Source organism: Rhinoderma darwinii, chromosome 1, assembly GCF_050947455.1.
Source record: "Rhinoderma darwinii isolate aRhiDar2 chromosome 1, aRhiDar2.hap1, whole genome shotgun sequence".
In the NCBI taxonomy this organism is placed as follows: domain Eukaryota; kingdom Metazoa; phylum Chordata; class Amphibia; order Anura; family Rhinodermatidae; genus Rhinoderma; species Rhinoderma darwinii.
In genome coordinates, this window is record NC_134687.1 from 15,278,065 (window position 1) to 15,288,099 (window position 10,035).

At 42.1% G+C, this 10,035-nt stretch overlaps 1 protein-coding gene across 3 annotated transcripts in view; it reads right to left on the reverse strand.

Moving 5' to 3' along the window:
- Nucleotides 1–8,002, reverse strand: part of LOC142716411 (progonadoliberin-2) — a 43,924-nt gene extending 35,922 nt beyond the window's left edge. For 2 of the 3 annotated variants that reach the window (XM_075848697.1, XM_075848712.1), the window contains exon 1: nucleotides 7,783–8,002. The gene's annotated coding sequence lies outside the window, so the exon portion shown is untranslated. Of the gene's footprint in view, nucleotides 1–246; nucleotides 377–7,782 lie in introns of those variants that run through there. The other variant, XM_075848714.1, reaches the window with a different exon arrangement.
- Nucleotides 8,003–10,035: the final 2,033 nt, after the last annotated feature.

The window sequence follows — 10,035 nt, forward strand, 5'->3', positions numbered from 1 at the left end:
GATCCTAGATTACAGCCTGTATTATACTCCAGAGCCTTCTAACACAGTTAGCAAACACAATGTACCATTAGAACACTGGAGTGATGGTTGCTGGAAATGGGCCTCTATACACCTATGTAGATATTGCATTAAAAACCAGACGTTTGCGGTTAGAATAGTCATTTAGCACATTAACAAGTATAGAGTGTATTTCTGATTAATTTAATGTTATCTTCTAGATGAAAGAAATGAAAATGCGGCACTCACCCGTTTGCAAATCTTTTTAACTTTATTGTGTCACCTTGGCGAGGATAAAAGCATTACAGGGAGGACAGCTAGTTGTAGGTTACAGCCTGTTTCGCGCTGGAGATTGCGCTTCTTCTGACCTAGTACGTCCCTGCTGGAGGCGTTCTTTTAAACTACCAACAGCTGCAGCTTCCATAGTAACGCATGTAGCAACAGTGAACAGCTTCTGGAACACACCCCTTTATGTTAATTTCTTTTCACAAAGCAAGCATCACTTTTACCTTTCAAAGAAAAGGGCTCCATTCACACCTTATTCTGACCTGAAGGCCGCAAAGAAGCTTCTTTGCGGCCTTCAGGTCAGAATAAGGTGTGAATGGAGCCCTTTTCTTTGAAAGGTAAAAGTGATGCTTGCTTTGTGAAAAGAAATTAACATAAAGGGGTGTGTTCCAGAAGCTGTTCACTGTTGCTACATGCGTTACTATGGAAGCTGCAGCTGTTGGTAGTTTAAAAGAACGCCTCCAGCAGGGACGTACTAGGTCAGAAGAAGCGCAATCTCCAGCGCGAAACAGGCTGTAACCTACAACTAGCTGTCCTCCCTGTAATGCTTTTATCCTCGCCAAGGTGACACAATAAAGTTAAAAAGATTTACAAACGGGTGAGTGCCGCATTTTCATTTCTTTCATCTATATTATACTACAAGACTGTCTGTTTTTATGCTGAGCACCGCCCGAAGTTTGCTTAAAGGGAATGTGTTGCCAGAAAAACATGTTTTTTTTAAAAAAATTAAACATTTAGTGTGTGGGTGATTAAACATGGTTCAAATTTTTTTTATTTTTTTCACGAGTCAGGAAATAGTCAGGAAATATTATAAATTAATTCTAATTTATAATACTACCCATTTTTGGTCACTAGATGGAGCTAGTTCCCAAAATTGCAGCATTGCAACATTGGGTTAAAAGCCCTCGCTCTAGTGAGCTCTCAGCATCCCCCCCTCCTTTATCCTGGCTAGTGCCGGGATAAACGAGGGGTTTGAAAGGTTTAACCTCCTACACTGTGTGTCGCCATTTTTTGAGGTAACCCACAGTGTAGTAGGTTTACATACAGTAGTAAACACACACAAACACTAACATACATTGAAATCTCTTACCTGCTCCTGCCGCCGCGGCTCCCTCCGGCCCGTCCGCTCCCTTTGCTGCCGCTGTTCCATGTGCACAAGTCCGGAAGCCGCGACCGGAAGTAGTAATATTACTGTCCGGCCGCGACTTCCGGTCCACAGGAAAATGGCGCCGGACGGCGCCAATTTCGAACAGGACTGTGTGGGAGCGGCGCATGCGCAGTTCCCACACAGACGCCGTACACGGCAGTCAATGGGACGGGAGCCGTTCGCAGTCCCTATGGGACTGTGGCTGCCGTACTCCATGTCTGTGTGTGTCGTTAATCGACACACACAGAAATGGAACAAAAAATGGCAGCCCCCATAGGGAAGAAAAAGTGTAAAAATAAGAAAAAGTAAAACACAAACACACAAATGAATAAAAACGTTTTTATTAAAGCACTAACATCTTTAACATATAAAAAAAATTATTTGCCATGACACTGTTCCTTTTAAATGAGGAAACCCTGACTCCACTTGCATCTATCTGCCTGTTCCATGCTGTGAAGATTGAGAGTGGTGCCGACTTCCTTCTACTGTGCTTGATTTATTCTTAATGTTATCTTCATTGAAAAAAACTGTGCTTTTCTTTCAAAAATAAGGAAATTTCTAAGTGACCCTAAACTTTTGAACAGTAGTGTACATTACATTACTTATCCTGTACTGATCCTGAGTTACAGACTGTATTATACTCCAGAGCTGCACTCACTATTCTGCTGGTGGAGTCACTGTGTATATACATTACATTACTTATCCTGTACTGATCCTGAGTTACAGACTGTATTATACTCCAGAGCTGCACTCACTATTCTGCTGGTGTAGTCACTGTGTACATACATTACATTACTTATCCTGTACTGATCCTGAGTTACATCCTGTATTATACTCCAGAGCTGCACTCACTATTCTGCTGGTGGAGACACTGTGTACATACGTTATATTACTTATCCTGTACTGATCCTGAGTTACAGCCTGTATTATACTCCAGAGCTGCACTCACTATTCTGCTGGTGGAGTCACTGTGTACATACATTACATTAGTTATCCTGTACTGATCCTGAGTTACTAATTGTATTATACTCAAGAGCTGCACTCACTTTTCTGCTGGTAGGGTCACTGTGTACATACATGGCATTTCTTTTTTTGTACACAGCTGACACCCTGGGCCTCCTTCTGTAATTCATTGGTACAATGCAAGGTGATTGCGAGTTACCAATGAGTTTTGATGGCAGCTAGGACCCTAAGAATAGCCTTCAGGTCTGCCATGTTCCAGATCCTACTAGGCCCTGTCAGATGCATAATATATTCATAGGAGGCATAATACACTGACAGGCAAGTATTGCTGCATATTATGTGAGCGATCAAAGGATCATAGGGTCACATCAATGGTAAAACTAAGAAAAAATGTAACAAAAAAAATGTATGTATTCTTAAGGGGTGAATTCTCAACCTTATTCAAATTTGTACAATTAGAAGGGTCCCCAACAATACGCTGATCACAGGGGGGTCGCACTGCTGGAAATCCCGGTGAGCAGCTGTAACTAGTGGAAAGGTGAGCAGCTATAGGGGTGCAGAGGTAGCAGTCACATCTGGACACTAGTGCCAGGGGAGCCAATGGTCCCTCTGCCACATATAAAGACACTGGTATTATAAATAGCACATGGTACGTGGCGATCTGTTACCGGGTTTAATTTCCCTACAGCGCCACCACAGGAGAAGTGAAGCATTAGGCCACATTCAGACGTGGCAGAATTTTTCCGCTGCAAATGTTGGTGCAGATTTGGGGCATTTACGCAACATTTGCATATTGGACAGGTAATTCAGACGTTGCAGATATCACAGCGGACGTGCCGCAGATTTCAGTTTCTGCATTGTAAGGCTGGGTTCACACGTGCCGGAATTTCACTTGAATTCCGCTGCGGACACTCCGCAGCGTTAATCCGCAGCGGAGCCGTTTCTCCATTGACTTCCACTTAAATTTAGAAGTGTTCGTTTAGACGATGCGTAAAATTCCGCTGCGGAGCATAGGCTGCGGTGCGGAATTTGGTGTCCGCAGCATGCTCTGTCTGTTGCGGAGCAGTGGCGGACTGGTTGCGGACTCATGGCGGAATTTCTCCATTGACTTCAATGGAGATTCTAATTTCCGCAATGAAGTCCGCAGCTGTCATGCACATGTTATGTGTGCTGCGGATGCGTCTTGCTTTTTTGACTTGACATTTCTTCATTCTGGCTGGACCTATGTATTTCTAGGTCTACAGCCAGACTGAGGAAGTCAATGGGGCTCCCGTAATTACGGAAGCGTTGCTAGGAGACGTCAGTAAATAGTCACTGTCCAGGGTGCTGAAAGAGTTAAGCGATCGGCAGTAACTGTTTCTGCACCCGGGACAGTGACTACCGATCGCAATATACAGCAACCTGTAAAAAAATAGAAGTTCATACTTACCGAGAACTCCCTGCTTCTGTCTCCAGTCCGGCCTCCCAGGATGACGTTTCAGTCTAAGTGACGGCTGCAGCCAATCACAGGCTGCAGCGGTCACATGGACTGCCGCGTCATCCAGGGAGGTCGGGCTGGATGCCGAAAGAGGGACGCGTCACCAAGACAACGGCCGGTAAGTATGACATTCGTTTACTTTCACTAGGGAAAGTGCTGGCCCTTCTCTCTATCCTGCACTGATAGGGAGAAGGGAAGCACTTTTCTCGCAGTCCGCAGCAGCTAGTCCGCATCAATTTACTGCACATTTTGGGCAGATCCGCAGCCGTAATCCGCAACCCAATTAGGTGCGGCATTGATGCGGACAGCTGCGGAGGAAATCCGCCACGTCTGGCCGTACCCTTAAGGCTGAAATCCGCAGTGAAATTCCGCTTCTCCGCAACGTCATGAGCTGCTGCGGAGGAGAAATTCTGCACCGCAACCTGATTTCCGCAGTTATTTTCTGCAACGTCTGCACTAACTTTCCTAAAAATGTATAGAAAAAAATGAAAAAAACGGCTGCTGCAGAATTCCACTACGGACTGTCCACAGCGCAATTCAACAGCAATTCCGCTACGTCTGAACGTGGCCTTACATAGTTCTTATTGAAATCAGTGGCATGTATGTGTCATGTATGGACATGTTTCCCTCTCTGGGTAATACATGAGAATCCAGAACATGGGACCCCCCTCTATATACTCAGAATTCCCTAATAAAGTGTTTGACAATGAGATATCTAGACTGGAAAAAACAATTTTCTAATTTTTGGTCTAATTATTCTATTAGTATCACAGTTTCTGAAATGTCTTATGTGTTTCTTGAAAAGCTGGGTGACAACCGGTATGGCCATTATAACAGCGCCCACATGGGGTGTCACCCAGCATTGCAGATTCCTCAATGACAGGGGATGTATTCATTACTAGACTAAATTTGTTTAGGAATCTGGTAAAGTATCTATCTATCCATCCATCCCCCCCCCTCTCTATCTATCTATCATATCATATCATATCATATCTATCTATCAAAGGGGAGAGAATAGACATGGACCGCACATCCACTGTATACAATGATCAATTGCGGCTAGGCAAAATATATAAATATGAACGAGGTTCTTTGTAACATTTTGATCAAATTGTATGCAAGCCCACTTGCCACTTCACGGCGACCTCTGAAAGTGGGTCCCTACTCTAACGGTTGCAGCACCGCATGGCGGCTACCGCCACCGCAGCGCCGCTCCTGCAGAGGGAGCAACCCAGGGGCCCAAAAGCACCCATGCCTTCAGACCGTGCCAAGCCTCCTTGGCTCTGTTACTAAGAACCTCTCGTTCATATTTATATATTTTGCCTAGCCGCAATTGATCATTGTATACAGTGGATGTGCGGTCCATGTCTTTTCTCTCCCCTTTGATATGATACAGAGTCTATCCCCTCTGTTGTTTTGTTTTACTTGGTACCAGCACTCCACACTTTTGGCCCAGCTGATTTTAATTTAGGAATGACCTCATAAGTGTTCCTGCTCTTGCTTGTACTCTCAGTCGGCCACTGGGGGCGCATGGCAAGGTGAGCTCATTCCATCTGTTCACATGTTGTGGTGCTGTGTGGTGGTGTCTGTTGCTGTAGTGCTGCACTTGTGGGGGGACGTGGCCCAGAGCCAAGGAGGCTTGGCACGGTCTGAAGGCATGGGTGCTTTTGGGCCCCTGGGTTGCTCCCTCTGCAGGAGCGGCGCTGCGGTGGCAGTAGCCGCCATGCGGTGCTGCAACCGTTAGAGTAGGGACCCACTTTCAGAGGTCGCCGTGAAGTGGCAAGTGGGCTTACATACAATTTGATCAAAATGTTACAAAGAACCTCTCGTTCATATTTATATATTTTGCCTAGCCGCAATTGATCATAGTATACAGTGGATGTGCGGTCCATGTCTTTTCTCTCCCCTTTGATATCATATCTCTCTATCTCTATATCTTGTGATCCAGCAGAGCTCAACCCATAGAAGATACAGATATTTATTTCAGTGAACATGAACTCTGAGTTATCTGTAGAACTACAACTCATAGCTGGAAGAGCATGATGGGATCAGTAGTTCTACAGCTGCAGATAACCCACTCATTTCTAATTAACCTGCCAAACAAATAGATCTATTACATAGTGAGCAGCTGGAGGTTATATTGGATACATCGGCGATGGAGCTTCCCAAATATAATTTCAATTTCTATGAAGCTTTACCACTGTTTTCAGGTCCTGTCAACCTGATCAGAAGAGGCTGCGTAATCCTCTCCCCGAGGGGCCACATTAACCAGACATGTCCCTTTAAATAGTATTCATGGAGGCTCAACGAGAAAGAGACCTTGCATTTCTTACCTGATGACTATTTACTCTGAGCCCCCTATAAAAATGAATGAAAAAGAGAATCTGTTTGTTTAGATGTTTCCTAAGGGTTATGTGGGCTGTCATGTGGACGATCCTAATTCAGTGGATTATTGTGTATAAATATGTTACTTTATGACATTCCAATTTTATGTTACATTATTATCAGTTTGTTTTGCAACATCGCTTAAAGGGCATCTCCACTTAATAGATGTTTTCTTTCAAAAGAAGAACTTTCTGTTTCAGTGACTACTGCTGCTTCACTCTGATGCCGTGGCACTGCAGTGGTCACAGGATTTTGCCTATAGTCCTATATTAGCCGGGTGACTACTTATAACCATTATTAACAGTGTTCAGCACTAAAGTTATTCACTTTGTAAGAAAGTTAGAACATTTCCCTGCAACCTACTTTAAAATGGAGATGCCCTTTAAATTCTTTCAAATGGAGATGCCCTTTAAATTCAACAACTTAAACTCATATCATATTTACTTTTAAAGGGAAATACACCATAAAAATACATCTACTTATAATATGTAACAGGGACATGTTTTTTTTAAAATATATATATATACACACACACACACACACACACACACACACACACACACACACACACACACACCCCTGTATATAGAGGGTGAAGCAGAGCTAAATTTGTCTATGTAGCAGAGCTGAGATGTCATTTGCGCAGCGCATGGTGATCTCCCACTATATTATTCGAGATCTTTCCATAGAACTCGAGAAAATTTACCAAGCTGTCATTATTCCAAGAGTTAACACAATAAAAAGAAAAAAAATTAAATTAAATATTTAGCCCTGCTGCATTCTTATATGAAAATATGTAGCAGAGCTGAATTTGTTAGCTTAGCATAGCTGATTTTTATCATTGGCTCACACTAGGTTATTAGTGGTCTTTCCATAAGACTACAAGTAAAAGACACAATTCGATGATACATTAAGACGTACCACATCTATATAAGAAACTCTAGCAGAGCTGAGTTTGTCAATGTATCAGAACTGAGTTTGTCATTGCCATCAATCATGGTGGTATCCGACTAGGCTATCATTGGAAGACTGCCGGAAAATCGACTTAGTTTTCTTAACGCCAAAACTGATCCCAGTGTACGAAAGACACAATTTAATGACATATTCACATCTGTATATGCAAAGATGAAGCAGAGTTGAGTTTGTCTTAAGCCTTTCAATAGGACTCCAGAGAGTAATCACGATGCAGAGGATAAACAATTGAATGACATACTTAGCCCTTCCATCTGTAGAGCTAAATATGTATTCGTGATAAGTTTGTCAATGTAGCAGAGCTGAGTTTGTTATTGACATAATATATAATGGTAAATAACAAGGTTAATAACAGTCTTTTCATAGAGAGACAGGAAAGGTTATCAAACTGCACAAAAGAAAGAGTTCATTGACACACTCAGCTCTGCTACATCTGTATATATAATTGCATTGAAATCCCAAATAAAGCAGCTACATTTTCCTCAAAAGGTTGACAGAAGTTGCAGGACAAGTCAATGAGGTATAGCTAAGGTGGGCATCAGGAGTGGGCACGTACCTTGCAGATGTCTGCTTAGATCCACCAGACTTCACTGATTAGTGAGCACTTGTCCTGGGTATTTATACGTTCCCTGCGCTCGGATGAGGAGGATTTTTCTGGGACTGCCTTCTGGTGACGTGCGGGGTCTGCTCTCTGATTAGTGACAACTTCAGGTTTAAGTCGCAGCACATGCCATCACGTCTCTGACTGGTGGAGTGGTCTCCAGTGCAGCATCATTACATCTAAAATGAAGAGTTTTCATAGAAGAAATAAAACTGCAACCTGAAGTGTGTGAAACTGGGACAAGTATTAATGACTTCAAAGACAAAGACCAAAAATTCAAATTTCATTATTACTCGGATATATGGTTTTATGTAAATAAAGCTTAGTCGCTGTATAATGAAAAGTTCTGCAACTTTGTAATATACTTTGTGTTCAAATTCCTTAAAATTTTCAATATCTCTGCTTGATGTCAGTAAGGGCACGTTCAGACGTGGCCGAATTGCTGTGGAATTCCGCTGCGGACAGTATGTTCATTGGTTGGCAGACGTTGCGGATAACTCTGCTGTGGAACATAGGCTGCGGTGCGGACTTGTTGCGGAATTTATTACATGAACACAGAGCAATTACCATGGCCAGATATAGGTGATGCATATGGAAGTGTCCACTCTTATTAACCTTGTAAGTAACTATACATGTTTATGTCATGTTGTCACTACGTGTATGTATGATGTCTGAATAGCAGCATCTGCAGCATGTAAACATTATAACCAAGATAAACATATAACATTATTCATAAGTACAAATCAAACTTTTATATGCACTGTCTATTTGTATTTCATGTACATAACCGTCCCGAATTGTGGGACATCTCCAGTGCAGGGTATAGTGAGCGCAACACACGGGATCAAGGCTGGACCTATGTGTGTCGAGGTCTCTACCCAGACTAGGATGGAATGTTTGAAAGAGAGCAGCGTGTGATCCGAAAGTGAATCCGCAACGACAAATCCTCAGCATTTTACCTAACATTTTAGCCGAATCCGCAACGTAATCCGCAATGCGGAATATGTGCGGCATTGTTACGGACAGTGTCTGCAGCAATTCCGCCACGTCTGAACATGCTCTAATACTGCCCCCTATGTACAAGAATATAACTACTATAATACTGCTCCTATATACAAGAATATAACTACTATAATACTGCTCCTATATACAAGAATATAACTACTATAATACTGCCCCCTATATACAAGAATATAACTACTATAATACTGCCCCTATATACAAGAATATATCTACTATAATACTGCCCCCTATATACAGGAATATAACTACTATAATACTGCCCCCTATATACAAGAATATAACTACTATAATACTGCCTCCTATATACAAGAATATAACTACTATAATACTGCTCCTATATACAAGAATATAACTACTATAATACTGCCCCCTATATACAAGAATATAACTACTATAATACTGCCCCTATATACAAGAATATAACTACTATAATACTGCTCCTATATACAAGAATATAACTACTATAATACTGCCCCCTATGTACAAGAATATAACTACTATAATACTGCTCCTATATACAAGAATATAACTACTATAATACTGCTCCTATATACAAGAATATAACTACTATAATACTGCCTCCTATATACAAGAATATAACTACTATAATACTGCTCCTATGTACAAGAATATAACTACTATGTTACTGCCTCCTATATACAAGAATATAATACTGCCCCTATATACAAGAATATAACTACTATAATACTGGCCCCTATATACAAGAATATAACTACTATAATACTGCCCCTATATACAAGAATATAACTACTATAATACTGCCCCTATGTACAAGAATATAACTATAATACTGCCCCCTATATACAAGAATATAAGGGCGGGTTCACACATGGCGGAATTTCACTTAAATTCCGCTGCGGACACTCCGCAGCGTTAATCCGCAGCGGAGCCGTTGCTCCATTGACTTTCACTTTAATTTAGCAGTGTTCGTTTACACGATGCGTACAATTCCGCTGCGGAGCATAGGCTGCGGAGCGGAATTTGGTGTCCGCAGCATGCTCTGTCTGTTGCGGAGCAGTTGCGGACTCATGGCGGAATTTCTCCATTGACTTCAATGGAGAGTCAAAATTCCGCAATGAAGTCCGCAGATCTTATGTGTGCTGCGGAGCGTATTGTTTTTACTACCATGACATTTCTTCATTCTGGCTGGACCTATGTATTTCT